General features: G+C 43.7%; 1 protein-coding gene across 9 annotated transcripts in view; it reads left to right on the plus strand.

Moving 5' to 3' along the window:
- KIAA1549L (KIAA1549 like) overlaps window positions 1-24,346 on the plus strand; it is a 104,205-nt gene that overhangs the window by 11,356 nt on the left and 68,503 nt on the right. The window lies entirely within an intron of this gene.

Genomic DNA, 24,346 nt, shown 5'->3' on the forward strand with positions numbered 1-24,346 from the left:
CTACAAGCTGTTTACACTAAAGCCTCGAAGCGTAGTTGGTAGTGTTACTATTTTTAACATTTTATCATGCTGGGGAATCCGAATCTGATAGGTACCCGGCCATTTTTCTGTCTGAATGCCTGGTCCCGTGTCTGCCCTGGCTTCCTTGAAGCTGTCGGGCAGCTGGGGTGGAGGCATGAAACACCTGCCCTGCAGCAGCCGTGGGGTTTTGCATCGCAGGCAGGAGCAAGGCATTGATCGCAGCGTCTGGGCTCCCTACCAAACATGCAGTGCCTTCCGTGCCACAGGTGAAATAAGTATACCATAAAGGTATTTAATTAATTTGCTGTTAATTGTCTGAAAAGAAGAAGATTAGGATGCTGCTGAACAAGATAGGAGAAGCCTACGTGCTGCTGTTTTATTGGATTGCTGGCAACAGCCCTCCACTTTGGTCTTAACGCTGCAACAGTACATCATGCTTTACTAATTATTGTCTCATTTGCATATCGAGTGGAATTCCCTGTTATAGAAATTGGTGAAACACTCTTCAACTATTTATGTTGATAATTAAGTGTTGAGGTGCCTGGACTTTAAGCTGCAATTGTAATCAGAACTACTTACAGCTCACAGTAAACTGCACTAATTATAGCCAAGGTATCAAATTTTTAATAGCTGCTTGGATAAGTCTTTTGTTCTCTCTTATTTCATAGCTTTATCAGACAAAATTACAAATGGTGAAATAAATTAACTAGTTCTGTCTTAAAAGCTTCCATTTCTTGTCTCTTAGAAATTGGTATTTTATTTAACGTGGAAGAAGTATTTTATTTGATGTGTTATGTGTGGGCGTAAATAAGGGTTGTTCTCTATTTAGTAATTTAGCATAGGCTTATTTGTTTGGTAGATTGCTTATTATGTGTATTGCCTGTGAAATTCATAGCGGCTTGACCAGTAGGGTTATAAAATGTGAAGTGATGTATTCACGTATTACAACTGTACTGTTCATTTTTTCCCTTCCATGATTCACCTGCCCCTTTGTGGTCATACATTGGAACAGAACAAATGCCATTACCTTAATGCACAAGATTCAGACTTCAGAAGCACTTGGCAGCAGGGGCAAGCTGGTGTTGCTGTTGTTTTATTAGCGCATACCCAGAGTAGCGGCACTGAAATAACAGTGAGGTTGCAAAGAGGGTGCAGAAATCTGGAGAAGAGGTAGGCTAAGGCTGTCTTTTTTTAACCTCAGTTCTGTCATGCTGTAATGTATACATTAAAGACGGTCTTCAATTTCACAGTCTCTTTTTTTAATTTATTTTTTGAGCCCTTGAAGGCTTTTGTCAAATTCGGTAAAGACTGGATCAAGGGCTAGGAATGAGCCAGGGCTGTGAAATGAAGGGAGTTTTTATCTGCGAGACCACTGCCTCAGCTCTTGCTGAATTTGGAAAAGGTTTTCTGCTGTGGGCAATGAATTGCAGGAAGGAGAGGTCTCCTGGGACAAGACAGCTGAGATAGGCTTTGTGCTTTTGAATGTAAAGGGTGAACGTGAGAGATGCAGCTCATGATTAGCATTGCTCGTGATGCTAATGCAAATCATTTAAACCAAAATTGGGGGTTTCTGTTTTTCTGAGCGTCTAGTTTGAGAAATGTAAGGCCTCATTTGGAATACGTGTTGGGAAGAGGGAGTTTTGCCAACAGTGCTGAATTCTAACAGGTCTTTAGAAGGAGTGAACTGCGATTTTTCTTCAGAGGCTTGTAATGAGTAGATTTGGCTGGTTATTCATAGGGATAGTAAGAGACATTTTGACAGTAAAACAGCTCCATTTCTGTATTTCACACCCCTACTCCAAAGCATCTGTATGCTTATATTTGTCACAGAAAGAGCTGCAGTCATTTTTGAGAGAACAAGATAGAAAAAATTCCTCCCTAATTTTTTTTTTTTTTATTGAAATACCACCTTCCAGTGTCTCCAAATCTGATTTAAGAGCAATCTATTTATAAAACCTCCTCTTGAATATTCCATCAGACATAGAAGGAAGTGAAACCAGAGCATTATGGACAGAACTCAGTCACCTCAGCTACAAGAGCTGCCCCCGGTGATGCCGATGATACACCATCTCCTGTAACATTGGCTTTGTCTCCATCGAAGCTGCAGGCAAGGTGTTAGTCTTCTGTTGGCTGCGATGCATAACGCTGTCTGAGAAGGCTCCAGAACACTAGCTCTCATCTTAGAGGGGAATGAAAGCTGCCAAGGAGGATAACTGTCAGTATACGGTGTGGCAAAAGTGTTTAAATCTTGAAATGTTAATAAATATTTATGGCTTTTTCCCTGGAGCCGCTTAGTATTGTTAAAATGAACAACTCTAATTACAGAATATTTGTTGAGGCTGTGATGACTCAGCCGCTGGTGCAGTAAACAGAGGAACAGGAGCGCTGGCCTTCCCTGCTTGGAGCTGCTGCTCCTGTGGCTTCCGTGGTGGAAATGGAGCAGGCACCACAAATACAGCTGTGATTTTTGGGTGCCCCTGACCGATCAAGCTTCCTGGTGCATCAAAAGCTGTCATCAAGCCATTTCTGAAGGTCTGTTAATGTGTAACAAACAGCTTTATGTCTGTTTGGAAAACGTCTGCTTCGTAAGGAACAATTCTGCAGGGACAATTTGCTATGCTAAGGTTAGGGTTTTATTTTTTGGGTCAAACAGAAATCTGCATATTTCCTGCAGTGCTTCCAGCGGTAACGCTAATGCTGATCGAGGCAACTGCTCAACGGCAGGATGTGCTGGGGAGAAGCAAGCAATTTGCAGACATTACATCGTACCTACTCCAGTTAATTTTGAGGTTTAGCGTGAGCTGTAGATGAACAGTGCTCTTGACCTGGATTTCTGGGAAAAACCCCAGGAGAATACTCCCATAAAATTTTAGAAGGATGGAATCAGTGCTTTAAAAACCTCTACAGCTCAACAGAGCACTCTACGTGTTCCTACAGGGTCATTCAGGGGCTCTGCAGAGATCATTCTTTGCCGAATTTCATAGTATCCTATCATAGAAGAGTAGTTTACAACCTCAGCTTATTCACTGTGCTAAATTTCTCCCTTCAGCATCATTCTCTTGAGCAAAAAAACTTTTTTTTTTTTTTTGCTGTAAGGGTGGTCAGACACTCAAACTGAAGCACCTGGAGAGGCTGTGGAGTCTCCATCCTTGGAGAGATTTTACACCTACCTGGATGTGTCCCCGAGCAGCCTGCCAGCCAAATCTGCTCCCCAGCCCTATTCTCCTGAACAATATCCTCTCTCAAGGGCTCCAAAGGAAAATATTGGTGCTTAAATAATAACTTAGTTCTTATGCTTTGGAGGTTGAGCCCGGTCTGTGCCTGTGCCCCTTCCCTCAGTGGGGCAGCCCATACTGAGGAAAGGGGCACAGCCATGGGCAGGGGGACTTTGGGGCATTGTCTGCCTCACCCAGGTGGTCTCTGTGTGGGGTTTGAGTGTTTTTTGAGAAATTTCGCTTGCAGATAACTTCAGAGGGACGTTCACTTTTCTTCATCTGTGCAGTGCAATAGGGAATAATCAAAGCGTCCAGCAAATCAGCCTGCTCTCTAGCCAGCAATTCTGTAGCATGCTGTTCCTGTGGTGACTTTTGCTGGGAGGCATGGACAGCAGCCTGTGTCCAAATAAGAGCATGAACTTTTCCAAAGCTTTGCTCTGTTTTCATGACTCCTTGAGGCGAAACAGCTCCTTGAGGCCAACTGTCTTCTTCCACAGTCAGCAGGTAATCCGTGCACCAGCTCGGACAATCAGCTACAGTTCCTTTGCTGATGGAAACTCCAAAGCCTCTCTGGGCAAATTGAGACCGCCCTGATGGTAAAAAAAGCTTTTTCTTATCCCTAAATGAAACTCCCTGCATTTCAGTTTGTGCCCGTTGCCTCCACCCTGTCACTGGGCTACTGAGAATAATTCAGATCCATCATCTTCACTTCCCCTACACTAGGGGAAGCCTCACACTGGAGAGACTTCTCTTCTCCATGCTGAACAGCCCCAGCACCCAGCTTCTCCTCCCATAACAGGTGCTCCAGTCCCTTCATCACCTGTGTGACCTTCAATGCACTCACTGACTGCTAGAGTAAGTGGAGGTCTGAGACTGGACCTGTGTAGGATTATTGTAGTCCATAGGATTATGGACTCAGCTGTTATATTTGATTAGTCCAAAGAAAGGTAGCATTCTACAGAACGACTCCAAAATAATGAATGGGGGGTCTCAAATTCAGCCCTTCAACACCACTGCTAGTGGTTTAAATTGAGTTGCCTTGCATCCTAGGCAGGTCCATGGAACTTCCTTTCGCTATCTATATACGTATCTGAATTATTCCACACAATAATTAAGTTTCTAATTCACACTGGAAATATCCCTGTATGATTTGGCTAAAGTTATTAAAAATACAGGTACTGAAAAACAAAAGCTGCTCTGGAAAGTTAGGCTTGCAGGCTGTGATGATGGAACAGCTCACTAAGACGTGGTTTGTTGTGTCAGTCACATAGAAGAACCGGAATGCCTTCCTAATGATTTCAACACGGGTCATTACATAGTAGGATCCAGCAATGCATGAAATCTACTCTCAGCAAAACCGAAGTGGGGGAGAGAGGAGGAAGGTGGGTGTTGTGGCTGCCCTGCAGGGAGTTGGCACTGCCCAGCTGAGGTGTTTTGTGATGGGATTTGTAATCTCTTGCTGGTGTCTTGCTTCCAGTTTTGACTTTCCTCAACAAGCGAGAGCTCTTTGATAAGATAAAATCGTGCCAGTTGTAATGCTTACACCAACTGAAATACTAGATGAGTTGCTATACAAGAACAAAATTATAGGAATAACATATCAGAACTGCAGAAGACAACCGAGAGACCGTGCGATGATGCTGGCCATCCACTCGTGGTACTGGAGCCTAACCACGACAACCATGGTTGCTGAAACACTGAGAATTTCAGCACACTTAAAAAGCTCTCCGCAATGACTGTTCGAACTCGTAAATTTGTTATAGTCAACCCCAAATTACATTTTTGCCACATAATTTACTTTTTCACAGTATTTGCTGACTTCTGGGGATCCTTTCCATGCTCTGTCGGTAGGAACCTCCTGGCTTATTCCGGGGTTTTAAGATTTCACTCAGTTCTTTTCGTAACTTCATCTCTGTCCTCTGGTTCCACTCCTTAGGGCCAGATAAATGAGGCCTGTAAATTCTCTATCTTCCTCTTAAGTAGGGTTTAAGTGGGGAAAACAATAATCCTTAAAAGGAGCTAATCGAGCGGCACATTCTCCCATTTTGAATGATCCCAACTGTGTCTGATTAGAAGCAAAACCGATAAAACGTGGAACATGATGAGCAGAAATTCAGATCAGAAGGAAACATCTGCCCTTCCTGCAGCAGCACGGTGATTCACGCTACCTTTATTTCGGCAATATTTTCATGCCAAAAACTGCCTGTACGGATACCAAGCAGTTGGTCCGATGAATCTGGTGGTTCTGCTGAAATCCTGCTTGCTTGGAAAAGACTCTACTGACCTCTGTTTTCCAGGCTGTAGTTGTGCTCGCATTTTATAGCTTCCTTGGAGCTTAAGAAATTGGCTGTGCTTTCCAGGTGGTGGAAATTTTTTTCTTAACCATAGTTGGGTTTGGGTTGGCATCCACTGGAAGTGAATCAGTACAGAATGTCAAACTTTCCTTCTCCAGCACGTGCAAGAAAGGGAAATTAATTCTTTTTTCTTCCTTTTTTTTTTTGGTAAAATATCCTGTGCCTTATAGTCAGATTCAGTATTGAGCATCATCGGGGATTTTACAGATACTGTTGGAAAATGCTTATTGACAGAGGAAACCCTAATGTGATAATTTGAGATCACTCATAACATTGGTAGGTAATACTTTTATGTTAGCATTTACATGACATTTATACTTTGTCAAATGCTTAGATTTTATTACAAGTAAATTGCGAGAAAATCTGATGCATCTAAGTGAGGAATAGAGCAGCATGCACAAAAGTTACAGTGCAGTTGTAGAAGAACAAGAAATCCCTAAGAAATCATGTGTTGCAAATGCAGTATGCGAAATTCATTAAATCCAGTGCTGGAAATGAGACTTGAAAATACATACAGCATAGACCTTTGCAATTGAGCTGAACTGAGTTTAGTAATCCCATTAAACCAGATTATAAGAATTCTAGTATAGGCTTTTTGCTTTTCTTTAAGTAATCATCATACTACAGGATGGCTTAACTGTTCAATTTCTTGGACTAATTCTGTGTTTTATTTTAAACACTTTTATATTTGTTTCCAATGTGATCATGCTGAAGGTTTCAGAATTAGTGGAAACACCAAGACTACCTATTGAAAGTACTTGCTGAGTCCTAAGTTTGGTCTAGGTAGAAAAAAATATTATCGTGCCCGGCCCACTTCTTTTGGGGAATCAGTTTTACTAAAAATCATTTTCTAACTTCTCATGCCTTATGAAGTCTACGAGCTGAGAGAAGCAGTGCCCTTTTGAGAGTCTAGCCCAGAAGATCCTCTGCTAGGCAGAACCCATGAAGTGAGTTCTGCAAACACCCACAAGCACCAAAGGAATGGGGATGGTGTGTGGGGAAAAAAAGAAAAGGATATATTTGAATGTAATGGAAAGGAAGCGAAAGGAACTGGTGTAAGAAAGATGGGGAGTAAATCCCAACAGAAATTCCTCACATGAATTCCCTTGGGTGACCCCTGAATATACAGAATAAACAAACTTCAGGTATCTTTTACCCCTGATTTGACTATTTCGTTCTTAATTAAAGACTCTTTGCAAGGCATAGAAAAGAGGTGTCAGTTTTCATTTATGAGTCCAGGTCTGTAGGAGCTGGTGTAACAATGCGGCATGGTTATATATTTGCGGAGGATGTTGCAGTACAAAAATGTTCTGTGATTTTGATGTGGGTTAGTGGGACTCTTAGACACCCATTTAAATTATATTCCACTTCTCTAAGTGGAGAATAATTGCAGCACATGTTTTTAGCTCCTAACACTCAGGTGAATGTATCTGCTTGCTCTGACCATCAAAATGCAACCTGAACTACAGCCCTGAAAACCGTCTTACAGCCTCATTTTTAGAGGAAATGCTTTTTCTTCCTTTTCTGATGTAGCTTGTTGCTGATTTACTTCTATAATTAATATTTTAATGGTTATATATATATATATATACATAACGTCTATAAATTGTGTGCAAATGTCAGCTTCCCTCTGAGATAGAAAAAAATCCTGCTGGATCTTGTCTATGACTTTCTCACCTGCTCTACATCAGCTGCTGTTTTTGTTGCAGTCGTTTGATCCTTTCCATTAAGAGCAAATCTGTTGTCAGGTAGCACTACAGTCCCTTTTCAGCTTGGTGATTTAAGTCTAAACCTTTCATTATTTTTCATCGTTGTGTCCACCCAGTAGGGTTGGTGTTAGGGCCCTACTGTCACATTGCATACATGCAGCATCACTTGAACTTGCACTTAAAGAGGGGAAGTGATTTGTATAAAATGTGTGGTGCATAATTTTCACTTCTGTGATCCCACCCTGTCAGTTCTTCTCTCACACCTTTCCTGCTGGTACACACCACCTACATCCCACCCATCTCCTTCTGTCCTGCCTGTTTTACCCGCTTCCCCTCTGCTCTAGCCCACGGAAATTCCTTCCTTCAGGGCATGGTCCCTGTCTACTTCTTGTGGAAACTCTTTTCTGTGCTGTGAGTAACAAGGGATGAGAACCACACAGGCCATGCTGCTGCTGTTACATAAATACTACAGTCAGCGTTTACTCTGAGGGGATTTCTATTCTTTTTTTCAAATCGTTTAAATCTATTCCGAAGAGAAATCACAAATTCTGTCTTAAACGATGATACTTACCATGCAAGCCGATCACAAGTAACAAAATCATTAAGATGTTAAATAATTGAAAGAGAGCATTATGCATTTACTGCCATTAAGAATATGCATTTCCATAGGAGATTATTAAAGTGGCTTGATCTTTCCTTGGTGTGATTTGACAATTATATCAGCAGTCTTACATTGATTTACAACAGATGAAACTTTTTTTTATAAAAATAAGAAGCCACCTGTATTATTTTCTTCTGGAGAGGAATCGTCTGTTAACCATGTATATTTCTGCTAAATTTGATGTTTGTTACATTCAACTGGAACAAAGAAAAATACAAATTCTAATGATTTTTAGTGACTTGTTTAATCTATTTTTAACCTTGCAATCCATAGCTTTTTCTTAATTCAGCGTAAATGATTATACATTCCCATCCAGCACCAGAGTGAATAGTTATAAAACTTCCTGTTTCTCATATTAACAATTTTAAGGCTTTTTTTTAAATACAAAGATGAGTATTATTTGCAACAGGGCTTTAATGCCTTGTAGTTTATAGATCCACTGTGAAAAGGTTATGAATCAGTTATCTGCACTGTTCTGGATAAATTGTAAGTCATAAATAGTAAAGTTAAAAGAGTGATAAATATTAAGTCATAAAGAGATAAATTGTAAGTTTCAAAGCTAAACGCATGGATACACTTGAGTGAATCATGGAATCACTAGGGTTGGAAAAGACCTTCAAGATCATCTGGTCCAACCATCACCCTATACAGCAGTGTCACCCACTAAACCATGTCCCTAAGCACCACGTCCAACCTTTCCTTAAATACCCCCAAGGGATGGTGACTCCACCTCCTCCTTGGGCAACCTGTTCCAATGCTTGACTACTCCTTCTGAGAAAAAATGTTTCCTAATTTCCAACCTAAACCTCCCCTGGCACAACTTGAGGCCATTCCCTCTTGTCCTATGGCTAGTTATCTGCAAGAAGAGGCCGACCCCCAGCTCCTCAGAGCTTCCTTTCAGGTAGTTGTAGAGAGCAATGAGGTCTGCCCTGAGCCTCCTCCAGACCAAACCTCCCTCAGCTGCTCCTTGTAGGACTTGTGCTCCAGGCCCCTCACCAGCTTCATAGCCCTTCTCTGGACATGCTCCAGGGCCTCAATGTCCTTCTTGTAGCGAGGGGCCCAAAGCTGAACACAGTACTCGAGGTGCGGCCTCACCAGAGCTGAGTACAGGGGGACGATCACCTCCCTACCCTGCTGGCCACACTGCTCCTGATACAAGCCAGGATGCTGTTGGCCTTCTTGGCCACTTGGCACACTGCTGGCTCGTGTTCAGTTCTGTCAAGGGACAGCATTCTCAGTGATAAACATCAAACAAAAAACTCATGACTCCTATTTGCTGCATGCACCAGATTTACGAAATATACGGTATGAAGAGGATGAGAAAAAATAAATAAATTAAACAGACATCTTAATTCCTGACTGCTGTCCAGTGCCTCAGCTGAATAAGGCAAGGATTCAGAGACAAGGGTGGTGTGTCTGTGTGTCACTAAAGGCTGTTTTAGAGGAACATTTTCTAATTTCAGAATACTTGACTTTCCAGTTTGAGTAACATTAATAACGTCAGGTTTTACTTTATGATGAAATGTGCTATTCAGCACTATTGTGTAAAATTTTTGTTATGTCAGTGAAAATAATGCAAAGGGAGAACATAGTATTGACCTTCGCAATCCCACAGCTCTGAGCAAAGACTTCTGACTTTCTGACTTTGGTGTCACACTTGCCCTCTGACTTTTTTGTGAGAGCCTTGCCAGGTTACCATACCAGCTGTGCCTCAGCTTTCCTGAGGCACGACTTTGTGAAAAAGGGCTAATAATGCATTATTAAATAACAGATTTTTCTAATGGCAGCTGACAAGCATAGAGAGTGAGTGGGGATGTTGCCCATGGAAGGGAGGAACTGATAATCCATCATGATATTGTGAAGGTAAAAAAAAAAAAAAAAAAAGCACACCCCAACCCAGCACCAGAGTACAGGTGTGGCAGGGTGTGACAGGCCTCGCCTCAGGCGTCCTCGTGCTGGGCCTTTCCTTGTTTTAGGCCTAGTTTGAGGCGTAGCGAAAGCTCAGCTGGCGCAAGGCTGCTTGTGGGTTTTCCTGCAGTTTATCCCTTATTAAACTACCAGGACTTTCTCAGGCAGCAGTCTTTTTCCTGAACACTTCCTTTACAGCAGATGCTAAATGTGCCTCACAAACCAACCAGGTCTTTCTCAGGGAACTTAAAGCAAAAGCTGCCTTCGCAGCTCCAGCGGCATTGTCTGAATAAATTCAGGTATGTTTAAGGAACTGTCCATGTGAGGAAGAAATGTATTTGAAAGCGGTGCTTATTTGTGTGTGTCCCATAAATATGCACCCTGTGTGCACCTCAGAAGCTGTGGTCTTCATTTTTGCCTTCAGCAAAGTAGCTGTGGAGAGCTGTTGATCTTGGAAGTGGGACCTGTGTGTCGCCACTTTTGGTGAAGTGCAGTGAGTATTTTTTAGCCCTGCAGAGCTTGAATTTCTTTGTCTTTCTCAGAAAACCCCTTATAATCTTTTCCTTCTCTCTTCAACCATTATGTGGAAGCACAAGATGCAGGTGCTGAGGGACAAAGCTCTTTTCTCTCCAGGCTCTTGGCAAGTCGGAGTGCAGGCAAAGACCTGGTGAGATCCACAGCTCTCACGGGGTTCTTTTGAAGGGAGAATCATAGAATCATTAAGGTTGGAAAAGACCTCCAAGATCATCTGGTGTGTTTCATGCCATGACTTCAGGGTGTCTGACTGAAAAGTGGGTGACACCAGCATGCTTTGAACTGATGATATTTGAGCGCCTCTGTGACTTTTGTCTAAGGATAGAAAAGACTCAGATTTCCCACTATTTGTTCAGATAAATACTATTGTTTGTAGTGAAAACTGTAGCTGGCACTGAAAAAAAGTGCCACACTACAGACTCACACCAATGGATTTTCCAGTTGATGCTAATAGCAAAAGGCAGAGGATGATGTTGTGGTGCTAACAACTCTGATTTATGTAACCGTCTTACCTCAGATTTCTGGATTAGCTTGCCCTTGAGCTTCTGAAGATTTTGAGGAAAACAAAAATATGAAACATTGTCAAATTATTTGTCAGTGTGCTTCATGGGGAAATGTGCTTATGTCTTTGCACATGGACAATAATCAGTCAGTGTCTGAAAATAAACTATTTATCTCTAGGAACAAAACATTTTCTGAACTATTTGCTTCTTCCGTATATTATTTTGGCAATACAAGTGGCAGGTAATTTTTTAAATTACCTTAATTTGCTAAGGAGTCATGCAGATGTAATAATGATAATGGGAAAAACAAGCCTACCTCTGCCTAATTAATCAGCATGTATTATGCCTGGTAAACTGAGAAGAAAGAACCAGATTTTAATAATTTTTTAGTTCTTCATTTGTAGTATTCTTTAGTTAGTTTTTAGCTTTAGTAGTCTTTAGTTTTTTTTTTTTGTTGTTTTTAATTATTATTTTTTTGAATAAGAGGGTTTTACTGAGGACCTATAAATCTGGAATTGACAGTGGATTCATAGTAATGGTGTATGCAAGGAACATGCACGTTCTTTTGAAGTAAGTTTAAAAAAACAAACAAACACTTACTTAGGAAAAAAATAAGGTAAACACATGTTATCATGTATACAGTGATGTTTCACAGGTGCATCCTACTCACCCATTTTCATGGCTGTATCAGAGAGATGTGGCAGGCTGGGCACTTCACTGACAAAGGTGCGGACTCTAAAATAAACAGGTATTGGTTGGAGGTGCAGTATGTTTTTCATTCAAAAAAGTTACGATTGGTGTGGTTGCTACTGGACCAGTGAAAGCAACACACATTGCAGTGAGTAATCAGGGGGTGGGAGGTCATAAATATAAATGTACTTGACCTTCTAAGTGCCTGGAGGTCTGAGCTGTAAATTTTCTTTGTCTTAAATCATAACGAACTTGAACTTCTTTTTAAATTACCTTTCATGCACTTTGGCTTACTGATTCTGTAGGACTCTTCTCTTCTGTAGGATGTTCAGTATGAGCAGGTGTCTTGTCACAAATAAATCATTTTTAGCATTTGTGGCTGCTTGTGTAGTTTAAAAAATAAAATAATGGTTATTAATATATTGGAAAAATGCATCTTCTGTGTGTTTTGAGACTGTGGATTGTAAAGAAAATCCCTCATGTGGAAAATCTTGATAATGATAACCTACTAAACCTATTAGTAAACTTCATCAAGGCAAGAAGGTCAGTTGCCCCCTGAGGATGATTTCCCTTGTTTCACCACTCTCATAATTAGCTTCATTTTTGTAAATGTTTGCCACTGAGTAGTTGAGGGCAGGGCTATTAATCACGAGAAGCAGGTGCTGCGGTCTGAAAATGCTGGCTTCAAGGTTACAGCAACACTGCTCGTGGCTGCCCCCTCTCTGGGATTGTCGCAGTGATGGTCTAGAAAGAAATCCCCCTCTGTGTGCTCCCCTGGTATCACACTCTCCACTTCTGTCCCCAAGAGAAAATAGCTGTTTTTAGTAAATGCTGAATTTTCTGTTAGGCTTAAGACTGCATAGTCCAGCTCTGAAATAAAGGTAAGTTTTATTAGCGTGATGTGATTTTCCTCCCTTTTTCACTGCAGGCTCCAGGCTGATTAATGGCTGCTGGGGGTGTCAGATCCATAGATTGTGACCAATCTGGCAGCTCCCTAAAGGGCTTACGCTGGTACTTTGGGAACATATGTAGCATTTCAGGCTGGGAATGGATCTGTCCTGGAGGAGAAATTTGTTTTGCAGCATGAGCTACCAGGAGAAAAATGGTCATTGCAGTGTGAAGTGGATGCTGCGAGGGGGAAGCCGCTGTTCTGCGAGGGGGCTGGATTGCTTAGCTGGGGACGGAGGAGAAGTGCTGCTCTCCAGAGCCACACAAATCATCTGGCTGTGGGTTCACTCCCGGCACAGCATTGGTGTTCACACTAATCAAAATCTGCGCTGGGGAACAGATGGGTAAGAGCATACTGGAGGAAAACAGCGTAAACTGTGCTAAACCCTGGGCGCAATTCAAAGAGCCAATTGCTAGAGGGATGGATGTGCTCCTGTGTAAAAAAGCATCCGTGTCTGGTCTCTCCTGGCTCTTCTGGGGAGCTTGCATGGGGCTGGGCATGCCTGCCTGCCTCTTGCCTTGGCGTCTAAAGAAGGTGCTGGTTCTGTGTTGTGTTTTTCCCCTTGTGGTTCTGGGTAAGATAATTATCTTGTTAAATTAGAAGAGTATGTGCTGGAATGAACACACAGGGAAATCGTCACGCTTGTCCTGCTGTGCAGCCAGCAGTTTTGTCCCTTCCAGTTTAATCCTGCTCAGGACCCAGCGCAGTCACACACTAAATAGCAAGGCTGATGCGAGCTTTCATCTGCTCTGCAGTTTGAAGAAAGCGTCTCCTGTTTGTTTTCCACTTGTAGCCCTTTTCTCTGGAGTGAGATCCTGAAAGGCATTTCTTCATCAGCTGCAATCTGAAGAAAGTAGGAAAATGTTTATTTTATGCCCTGTCTCCAGTGCTGTGGTATTTTAGTATGCAGCCGCTGGGGATTAGTGCTGTGACATTAGTTTTGGAGGAGTACTTTGTAAAATCTTGCCCCTCTGCATCAGGGAAAGGTTGCTCCTGGTCTCAGTGGAAACGCGGTGACTTTGTTCCACTGCTGTCAGAAGAAAAGGCTTGTTTTCTCTCAACCTAATCCTTTGCTAAGCATGATCTGCTTTTATTTATGGTGTACGAGCACATCAACTCTGACAGCTTGTTTCTATAATAAATTGCATCAGAAACGAGTATCCAAGCCAGAGCGATTACACGTAGAAGCATGCAATTGCCCTTCTGCGAGTCTATTTAGGTGTCAACAAGCCATCTGCAAACCCCATTTGTAACAACAAGGTGCTTTGCCCTCTATTTGCCAGAAGCTGTCACTGGGAGAGGACCAAAAGCTTGGGCTTGTTTGCCTTGCATCGGGTAAGGGTGGCCAAGCGGAGCGAGCACGTTCCCCACTGGAGGCTGAGGGTTTGCCTTTGCCTTGCCATCACAACACCCAGCCAAGCGCCCGTGCTGGTGGTTGGTTTAGAGATTTAGGCTGGGCTGTGCGACACGGAGAGCCAAGGCTGACTTTATCTTTGAGCAGTGGTGTGCTCTGGCACTAAGCGAGCTGTGTATGCAGCGACTTCGGGTCAACATATGGCATCGGTTCAACATAAACTGCCTTATTTCGGTGTGTATGGGAAGATTGCACTCAAAACTTTCACATCTCATATGGAATTAATCTAATGGTCCATTAACTTCTTATCTTACCCCATTAATGATGTTTAGTACTTAAAAAAAATTATTTATTACTGTAATTCACTGCCATGTTTAGCATCTGGTACCGTAGTCTAAGCTTAGGAAACAGCCTGGCTTCCTGTAACTTGCTGTAACTTGATTGAACTATTTACAAAAGAAATCTTCTCCATTATCTCTAGCTGGTTTGGGATCAAATCACGTTTTTTTCCTTATTTTAGCACCTTTTAGACCTGCATATCTTTTGAAATCAGGTGTATTTATTTGTAGAAACCGGTACTACGTTAGCACAAAGTTTCACCTTTCTCCGAGATAAACAGCAAGTGTGCAGGACTTTTGTTTCCAGGAAAAAAAAAAAAGAAAGAAACATTGAAATGAATAGCACAATATATCAATTTTTATTTATTTATTTATTTAATATTACTTTTGAAAGGGCAGAATGCTGAGGGCAGATGTCCATACTCTGCATGTGAATGGTGATCACTGTGTGCCTGGCAGTCTGTAAATGCCAAGTACTTATTAGATGTTTATAAAATTATTTTCAGGCACTCCAGATGATGAATAGCTTGCAAATTGAGCCTCTTCTTTGACGACTATGTGATGTGAATGTATGTGCATCTTTGCCATCCCTGCACTTTTGGAGTCAGTGAGTCAGGTTTCAAGGCAACAAGATCAGCTGCAGTGAGATGGTCTGAAGCAGCTATCTTTTTCCTCTGATGGTCTTTAAAAAACGTTGAACCCAGCTGTCCCCAAAACACTGGAGATCTTGCAGGGGTCAGCAGCTCCTGCCTGATCTTCAGGTGATGGACGTGTGTTGGTGATGGGCTCTCCTTGCCCAGCGTGCTCCATCCCCTGCTCGCGCTGCTGTGCCCTGCTGGCTGCCCTTCCTCTGATCTACCAGAGGGCTTCAGCCCCTTGCTCATAACCAAGATTTGCAGCTCTGCAGCTGGGTTTTGTCAGGCGGGTGGGAGGGGGAAGAAAACACTCCCAAAACTGTGATTAACACGATATGAAGGATCCTCAGTGCTTTGTGTGTTTCAGAATCCGGAGACCAGGATACCAAATAAATCTTTAATGTTATGTACATGCATAAAATTTTAAATCACTGTTTAGTGAGCTCATTGGAGAGGGCTGGTGAGAAGAAATCCCACAGGCGTGTGATAATTTTTAATTCTGGGTTCCTCTGTTTTATATTTTTATTTATGGAGAGTTTGATTTGTGTTCAGCAGCAAATAGGCTTCAGGCCAAGCAGCTGAAACGCGTGTACTTGCGGTCTTAATTTTGGGATGCAAATTGCACGTGTGGTTGACTTTGCAGAAGTGGCTTGGCTTCCAGGTGATGGACAACCCCAGGCTGCTGTGTAGTCAGTGGATGTTGCAAGGGGTAAGCAGCTCTGAAAATCAGGTCGCTCCTGTTTAGAAACATGGAAGAAATGCTGATGGGGCCCAGAACTCACTGCTGCTTCTGTATAACCTGTTTCATCCCATGGAGGGGATAAATGCCTTCACAGAATATATATAATTATATATATAATATATATATAAATAAATAGATAAATGCCTGCAGAGGACAGAGGTGCATGTGCTCAGCATATACTATACATAAGACTAGCATATACTCATCTTTTTTGAATCTTAGAGCCCTTCTCCACACTGAAGGGACTTGCTAAATGATATTTGTGGCCTCCCAAACATTGTTTTCACTGAGCTCGTTACGGTATTTCTCAACGAAGTGAAATGCATATCTCCGGGCACGTTGTGTGATACCAGGCACAGCGTGACAGCGTGACTAATGTGCATCCACAATTAAATACAGTTCCTGGAGATTTCTTTATTTTTTCATGTGATGGTGCCAAGAGATTGCACGGTCTTTGTGATGTTGACAGCTGAAATAATTACCCCGCACCCTTTGTGCTGTTTGCTCGTGGTAAATCAGATCCCCTGCGTTGGGCTGAGCAGGGGGGCAGTGCCTCCCAATTCAACCTGGTGTCTGTAATGTACTCAGTACCACGTCTACGTGCTGTGTTTTCATCTCTTGAGTACCGAGGTTAAATCAGGGATTTTATTTTTATTTTTTTGGCCAAGATTAGTTGCATGCATGTATTACCTTTTGTTACGGATTCTTGGGTGTCTCTTTCCATGTAGTCTCAACCATGCCTGGAGAATGAAGGTGGTCAGCCCAGTGGATTACAGGAAAAAAGCTGTGCTCGGGAGCCTAGGGAGAGAAAGGGAGAGTGTCTCCTTCCAGAGCTTGGAGCTTGCCCCTAGTGGTACCCAAGTACCTCTTCCCATCGCTTTTACACCCGGCCTCGCTGGTGTACAACCGTGTGAGTTCTGAGTTCTCATTCAGACTTTGTTCACCAGCTCTTACTCCCTTGCGAAACCGGGTAACTTCTGGAGTATTTTTGTGTTCTTAAAATTACTACAGACCTTTAAGAGCAGACTGCTGGCCAGTTCCTGAAAGTCAGCCTCTGGCATGGGCTGTTCCAAACCGGAGGCTCCCAAAGGCACGTGAAAATGCTGGCTGGTGGCTGGGAAGGAGGACAGACAGCCCTGAGAAAGCGGATCCTGTCCGATCCCAGCAGCCGGCCATCCCTGCCTTGCTGCTCTCGCAGCTGTTTGCAGCTGTGCAAAGCAGGACCCGAATGCTGTCAGGTCAGGAGGATAAGTATTAATTCATGAAGTAATTGAATTGACAGCTTGGATCAACTCGTGCTTTTTCCTTGCCTGCTGTGCAAAACCTGACTTGGATGACAAGAAAATTGAGCTTTCCTAGCAGACCACCACTGATCACGCACAGGGAGACGCAGTTAGGACGCATCCTGGCTCATACTGAAGCGCAGGCTCCCTTTTTAATCCACTGCTGTTCCCTAACATTATTTTTTCATCATGGGGATAAATGTGTAGTATGCGTTTTTAGCTTCCAGCTAAGCTTGGTGTTGACAACAAGCCATCATATTTCATAGCAGCACAGCCTCGTTGTAATATCAGAAAGCTGAGATTGTGTGATTGATGCTACCACGTTATGTGATACGCCGCGTCCTGTTGTCAAAATTTATTTGTGTTATTGTCGACGTGTTAATATGGCCAGACGGCTTTCTAAATAATTGCTGCAATAAAAGAAGCTTTTGGATAAGGAACGGGGTGGCTGGCAGTTTGCAGAAAGGACATGTGACTGAGGCTTATTTATCACTTCTAAATTGTTATTCCTCAGACAACAAGGCTTTGGTTCGTGCAGGTAATGGGTATTGGCTGAGATCTTTGATTGCAATTCGGGATGCATCCCTTGTCCTTTATGAAGAAGCAGTCAGTGAGGAACGAAACGAATTATCTTCCTTTATTTAAGATTCAAATCATTTTTAGTAAAACTATGGGAAAGAAATTAATGGGAAAGTTAAGAAAGCAAACCCGTAGACTGTAACCAGAATTTGCAATCAGATTTCTGCCCTCACTTGCAGGTAAAGCATCTACTCTTTGAGGTAGCCTCTTTGGCATGGTGGAAAGTAGATTTTCTCCTTGGCTAGCTTTTGGCCAGTGATGCTCAAATTCTGTGTGAGCTGGATGTATCTGATCTTAAATGGATAATTGAAATCCTAATTAATAGCCCTTTTTTCTGCCCGTGCAAGAGTCATGACGCTCCTCTCATTTTCTTCATATGTTCAGTATCCCATTTTACCAGTTTGTACTGTATGGGTTTCTGTGTTGCTCAGTGTCGGTTCTCTTTAATGGTGATTCATCCATCAAGTCACCAGGTCACCGTAACAGTGTCCTGACTGATGAAGGAACGGAGCTGCGATGTTGTGCCCATGCTTCCACGTTTTTCTAGCAGGCAGGCCAGTAAGTCTTGATAGTGAAGAGTGTGTGGTTCAGAAAGTACCCAGAGCTGGCGTCCATCTGCCTGAAGGAATTTGGTTCAGCTCTCCTGTGCAATGAGTCACCTGCTGGTAAGGTTGTGGGAAGAAATTTTCACCTTATGCCTTTGATCTGATCTGGCGCCAAGCGTCAGATGTTCAGGATTTCTCTCTGATAGCATCATGGAGTAGATCTAAACATTGGTATTTTGACACTTGAGAAATGTGTTAATAAGAGTTTAAAAAAAAAAAAAAAAAGGCTGTGTGACCTGACAGCTTTAGTGCTTTCTTCTTCTGTGCCTTTTTTTTCATGTGAGCCTCTTGAGTCTCTATCTCATCTCTTAGTCACTTAAATTAACTTGTTTCAATAGCCACACTAATGTTGAGCAGTTTAGTGGGAAAAAAAAATCTTAAATATTCCCCAGCCTTTGTGTTTTGACAGATGAGATGTAGTAGTAATGCTCCTAAAATCCCATGTAGCCTGACAGCTTTAAAACCGAGGTGTTCGCTTGGGCTTACATGAATGCAAAGCACTTGCACGTGTTTGCACAAAGGAAAAGCCTGTCCGAGAAGTGCATCATCTTTCTCTTTTTGTTAGAAGCGACCGTGCCCGTCTCAAAAGATTAACTGAGCAGTTGGAAAGGAATTGGGGGCCTGGTTTGGTTAGAGGCTTTTGCTGGAAATAGCTTCCAGACGTTTTTAGAGCAACAAAATCTCAGGAAATTTTAGCAAAAAGGGCAGCAGTCAAAAAAAAAAAAAAAAAAGGCATTGTGGCTGTACCCAAAGTGGGTCACAGAGCCAGACTCTTTCTCGGTTTAGTTCTGAATTAAATTAGAAAGATGGATTTAAGCAGGGGAGCCGAGGGGGAGGCGTTTTCAGTTGCTTACCTGCGAGACCCCCTTCTGTGCGCTGTGGTGTGGCTGAGCGCCTTCGGACACGGGCATATCTGCCCTGGGCAGCAAAGACAGCCAACCAAACCAAGGAGTTGCAGGGGAGAAAGCATATTTTGTTTGGCTTTTTAATTTTTCAGAGATAATTGTGACGTTATTTTCAATCATGAACCCTCCGAGTTTCTGTATTTTATTTCTTTTAGAGCATTAGATGAGGAGGTCCATCCACCAAGTTGGACAGCGCCTTGCAGGCACCATCTGGAAGTGGCAGCATCTTTCCTTTCTAATAAAGCCCTTTGTTCCAGGCAGTGGGTCTGATTTTTGAGAAACCAGCTGCTCACTTTGGTAACCATTAACTATTTGTTGATTTTACAATTAAAAGCGACTTGAGCTATTACTCAAAAGCGAGTGATGACTCTAGTGGTGCTGCTGCTTTTTCTGTACGAGCGTTAGGACTCCTGCCAGTGTGCTCATTTCACAGGGAAGCTGCCGTTGCCTAATTACTTGACAGAACATGCCAATGCTTTCATCTGCGGGAGGAGAATCAACGTTTTAATACCACACCACCGATGAAAGCTGGCATTTTTTGCGTTCAGGCAGTCGCTGCGAGCCGGTGGTTAACAGCAGAGCTGCAGCCTGCAAGTGCAGCTCCTGGTTTATCCCCGTGGCCTTTGGGTTTGCCACATTTGGTGCCCATGCTCTTCTCTTGATGTCAGCAAACTCCTGTGAATAACTCGCAGCTGGACCCGTCAAAGTAGCCACGCCATGCCAAACAGCCTTTGCGGTGATTTCCAAGGGGGGAGAAGATGAAGGAGCCCACATATTGCTATAAACTCGAGCTATTGCCTCTTTTGTGCAGCAAGGAGAATAAGTTCCAGGAAATAAAGGCTAATGAGCTGTGCACAGCACACTCAGAGTCACAGAAAACTGAAGTAATTGTAAAATATTTGCATAGCCCTTCCTCATGTGAGCCAAGTCCTCATCTATTATAGAGCAGGCAAGGAGCTTAACATGAATAACCTAATCGATATGTATAGTTCGTTAAGATTTAATTGTTAAGAATTTATATTGTGCTTGATGCTGCATGGCCACCGCAGGTGGTTTTGGTGTTCAGAAGTTAGTCACGGCCTGACTCGGCCTGGGAAACCTGCTGGCAGCTCCCTGGAAAGCAAAATTGTGCTTCTCAGTAATGGTTGCCCTTCGCTTGAGGGAAGGCCCTGGCTGTGTTTGTTTGGGGGGGGGGAAGGAAAATAAATAAATAAATAAAGGAGTTAGGTAGGAATTGAAAGGGGAAAGGAAGAGAGGACATAACACCTTAAGCAGCAGCTCTCTGGGCTGTTACTTGCTTTCAGGGCTTTCAAGCCAGCTCAGGAAAAGATTTTTTCTTTTTTTTTTTTTCCCCTAATCTAAGAAAAAAAAATAAAAACATACAGCTCTACGTGGGCTCTCTCTTAGCAAGAGCTTATGTTTGTAGTCTCATTCATTCATGTAAAGAGGATTTCCCTCCGAAGAAGCATGTGTCACACTTTGGCTCAGGGTTTGGCTATTAGCTCATTCATCGTAGTGGTCTTCTGCGTCTGCTGATGGAACCTCATTGCCTTCTGTGGCCAAGCAATAGATTTGGCTTCGTTGGATTCAGAAATTGCGCTGTATTCCAGGCTGGATAAATGCTGGTTATTTACTACAACCCTTGCACACAGAATAATGTCTGAGGCTTGGCTGTTAGCCTGTTGCATTTTTTTTAAAGATGTTGTTCACTGTCCTTCAAATATTGAATGATCTTTAAAGACACTTAGCTCGGAGTGACCAGCAATTCTTCTAACCCCCAAAACAAAAGGATGCCATCGATCTGCCAGAGCTGTGACTTCGTACCTTCAAAGCACGCCCAGCGGAGCAGTACTGAAGCATGCAGTGGGAATGCTGCAGAGAGAGCAGCGTGCTCCTGTGTGTGACCTACGTTTCTTTCCTGCCCTTCACCTCTTTATCCTTGCTTACCTTCAGGCCACAGGCGGTGGAAGGAGCTTGGGAGTAGCAGGAGACACGGTGGGAACCTCTGTCCTTGGGCTGATCCTGTAGCTGGGGCATCTCCAGGACTGAAAGATGGTCAGAATCCTAAGGAAAGATTCCTTAAGGAAGCTTAGCTGCTCTATGTTACGAAGTTTCAATTGCAAAGCTCTGAAATTAAAGAAATAAGTTAAAGTGGAGCAGTTTTAGGGCTGTAGGGCCTTTTGCAGTAGCTGATTTGCAACTTCTTGGTCTCCTTTTCGGAGTTCTGATGACATTGTTCAGGGATACATAATTTAAAAGAAAACTTAAAGGGTAATCTTGAAAATATACTCATAAAGTATACTTCTGAAAATAGCAGTTCAAATGAAAATTGATTTTGCAGCTAGTTTCCAGGGATAGCTTGGAGCTTTGGTGAGAGGTCGTGTTGTGACTGTCTAGGTGCAGCCACACGATGCTCAGTTTCAGGCCCGTGCTTCTGCTACACACATGGACCAAGTACAGCCGGTGCTGTGATGCTCAACAGTTCTTGGATTTCGTTTTCTTCTCCCAAACAGCCTTTGATCTATAACGTGGAGCGAGCCGAGCGCTTCTGCTCCTCGGCTTGCTGATCCGTGGGGCGAGCAGCCTGCGGAGGGGCACAGAGCTCACCCAACAGTGGCAGCAACTCGAGGCGCTCCTGCAGCTCTCCCTGGGGGCCAGGACTCTGCATCTGCACACCGGTGTTGGAAGAAAGCTTCCTGGCTCCAGGGAATGCTCACAATTACCCAAGCGGCCTGTCAAAATACATCCTAGTGTATAATTTGCTGCGCAGTTCAACCTTTTGAAAGCGTTGTCGTTCTTTTTCAAAGTTCTGGAGATGATGATGGGTGGTTTTGTTACAAGAATAACACACACGGCTTTTAGCAGCGGTTCTTTCAGTACCTTCAGTCTTCTCTCCTGTTTGATTTCTGAGGCAGGGTTAAACTCTAAGCTTTGGTAAAGGAGTATATGGTTAAGAAAAGGCCTTTTTGTTGCGTGCAATGAGAGCTGTGCTGTCGTTGACTTGTAGCTAGTGGTGAAAAGCTGTGCTGAGTCCACATTTCCCCTACTTTGCTGCTTCGCTCCCCAAGAATTGAAACAGTTCCGTTTCCTACATTGGTCACGAAATCATTCATTGCGCTGATGGCGTGTGGATAAACCTCCCTGAACAGGTGCGTGTTCTTCCCAAAAGCCTGGATGAACGTGTATTTACAAACAAATAGACAAGCAGTGTGCTGATGGTGATGTAGCTTGCCTCTAATCCTGCTGTCACCCTGTCCCCGCTGCCTGCCGCAGAGGGGACGCGTTTCGCCCCCCGGCAAGGCTGGCACTTGCTGCGAGTCGCAGCCGGCTGTCAGCTCCTACAGCGAGGCTGATGACAGCCGTGAAGCGTGTGCAGGCTGGGCTCTGCTCTCCCAAACACCAGCGAGCAATGCTGGGTGCAGGACAAGTGTATTCTGCTTCCAAGTCCGTGGGTGAAAGGCTGCCTTGGATGTGAGGCTCTGCGGCCGGCGGATTGCCCGCAGTGCCCCGAGGAAAGTCTGGGTGTGAAGGGGGGGTGCTCAAATCTTCCTGAAAGAAGAAATTGTGGAGTGAGCAAAAAAAAAAAGACCTACCTGCTCCTGTCCTCAGAGGAGCTTCGCTGCTGGGGTCCTGCAGGCTCCCCTGCGGCTTGCCCCGTGCTGGCCAGCCCTGAACAGAGGGTGCGAGATGTCCAACAGGGACATGCCCTTCCTGGGCCTGAATGAAAATGAAACCTGGGGGTGGCGGGGAGCAGGAGGAGTGCTGGGAGTTGTTCCCACGGCTCAGGGATTGCAGCAGTGGTGCAACAGCTTGCCAGAGAAAAGAGAGCATCGCAGCTCTGCTCCTGTTCTCTTGCAGAGATCATCCCCCGGCAGAGAATGGTCTTCCTGAGCCCTCTGTCCAGAGAAGAGGAATTACTTGTTTTGTAGGGAGCAACAAGCTTCTCGTGTGATCTAGGGGGAACTAACTCGTAACTTTTCCCGTTTATACATCTTTGGATTCTCGTGGCATAAGGCAAACAGGACCTTGGTTTCCAGTGTCAGCAGCACAGGTGCAATTTTCTCTCTTCACATGCTGATTTTATAGGTATGGCAAATGGACTGGCATTTTCCTTGGCTACTGCTTTTACCAGGGGATGTTCACTTACCAAGTACTTGTCTCCCAGGAAATAATTTACACTGTATGAAGAGCAATGAGCAACTTGGATGTCTGAGGAGCAGAAGATAGGTAACAATGGAGACTTCTTTTTCCAGATAAAATCAATACATCATTAATTTTATGTATGCATCACCTTCAACTTCTAGGCAGGCACAGAATAAAATCTGTAGCAGTGGAAAGCCAGTACTTTATCTTAGTTGCAGAATATGAATAATGCTTTAAACCTCTGTTTACTCAAGGGCTTTAGTTCATTAACGGGCATAAACAGGAAAATTGCCTTCCCTTTTCAGCACAGCCTTCTGGTTCGGAGGTGGAACAAGGTGGTTTGGGACTCAACAGATCCGGTAATAGCAGCTTCATCAGCTGAGCTACTTCAGAGGAATCTAAGCTGCAGCTTGTCTAGGGCCTGGTTTTTCCAAGCACAGCGTCTAGTTCTCAATTTCAAACATCTGTTGGAATCTACTCTGGTTCAGCCAAATGTGTGTCGTCTTATTTCCTGCCTTCCATAACAAGCTGTCTGACCACAACAAGGAAGGAAAAGCCACCAGAGCTTAGTCTAAGCTACTCCAGCCCTTGAGCTCTCGGGTCCCATGAGGGCACATCAGCAGCCAACAATCTGCTTCTGGGTTCTGCATTCACTCTTGCATTTTGGTGAAGAAAAGGTTAAAAAAAAAAAGCGCCTAGCTTCCCCACAGCCTATACAGCTCTCAATACAGGGGTAAAGAGGAAGATCTGTGAATATTTATCTATTTATTTATTGCATTTGCAGAGTGGGAATGCCAAGCTGAGCATGTTAAGTACCTTCAAGCACGTTCCTGTTGCACCCAGGCACCTGAAGGGGCTTGTCCAGCCAACTGCTTTGGCCTGCATGCCCAGATCACGAGCAGCGTAGCACAAGGGCAGCCCAAGGAAGAAGCACACCTTTAAATAGGTGCAGTGTGACCCATTTTCCTCTCTCGTGCTGCGTGGTGTTCAGCTGCCGGCTCCCGTTTGCACGGGCTAATCCCCTCCACTGCTTGTGGCTCTGCTGCCAGGGCCTGTTGGTGGCTGGAACTGCTGCCCAGCCCATTTTATAACCGTGTGTTTCAGGGGCTGTCCCTGCTTCCTCTTCCATGCCATTGCGCTGGAGTTACTCATATGTGTGCGGAGGAGGTTGGTACCCTCTGTCTATATCCAGATGTGCTGCAGTCAGAGGGCAGGGAC

This window comes from Anas platyrhynchos, chromosome 5 (assembly GCF_047663525.1).
Source record: "Anas platyrhynchos isolate ZD024472 breed Pekin duck chromosome 5, IASCAAS_PekinDuck_T2T, whole genome shotgun sequence".
In the NCBI taxonomy this organism is placed as follows: Eukaryota; Metazoa; Chordata; class Aves; order Anseriformes; family Anatidae; genus Anas; species Anas platyrhynchos.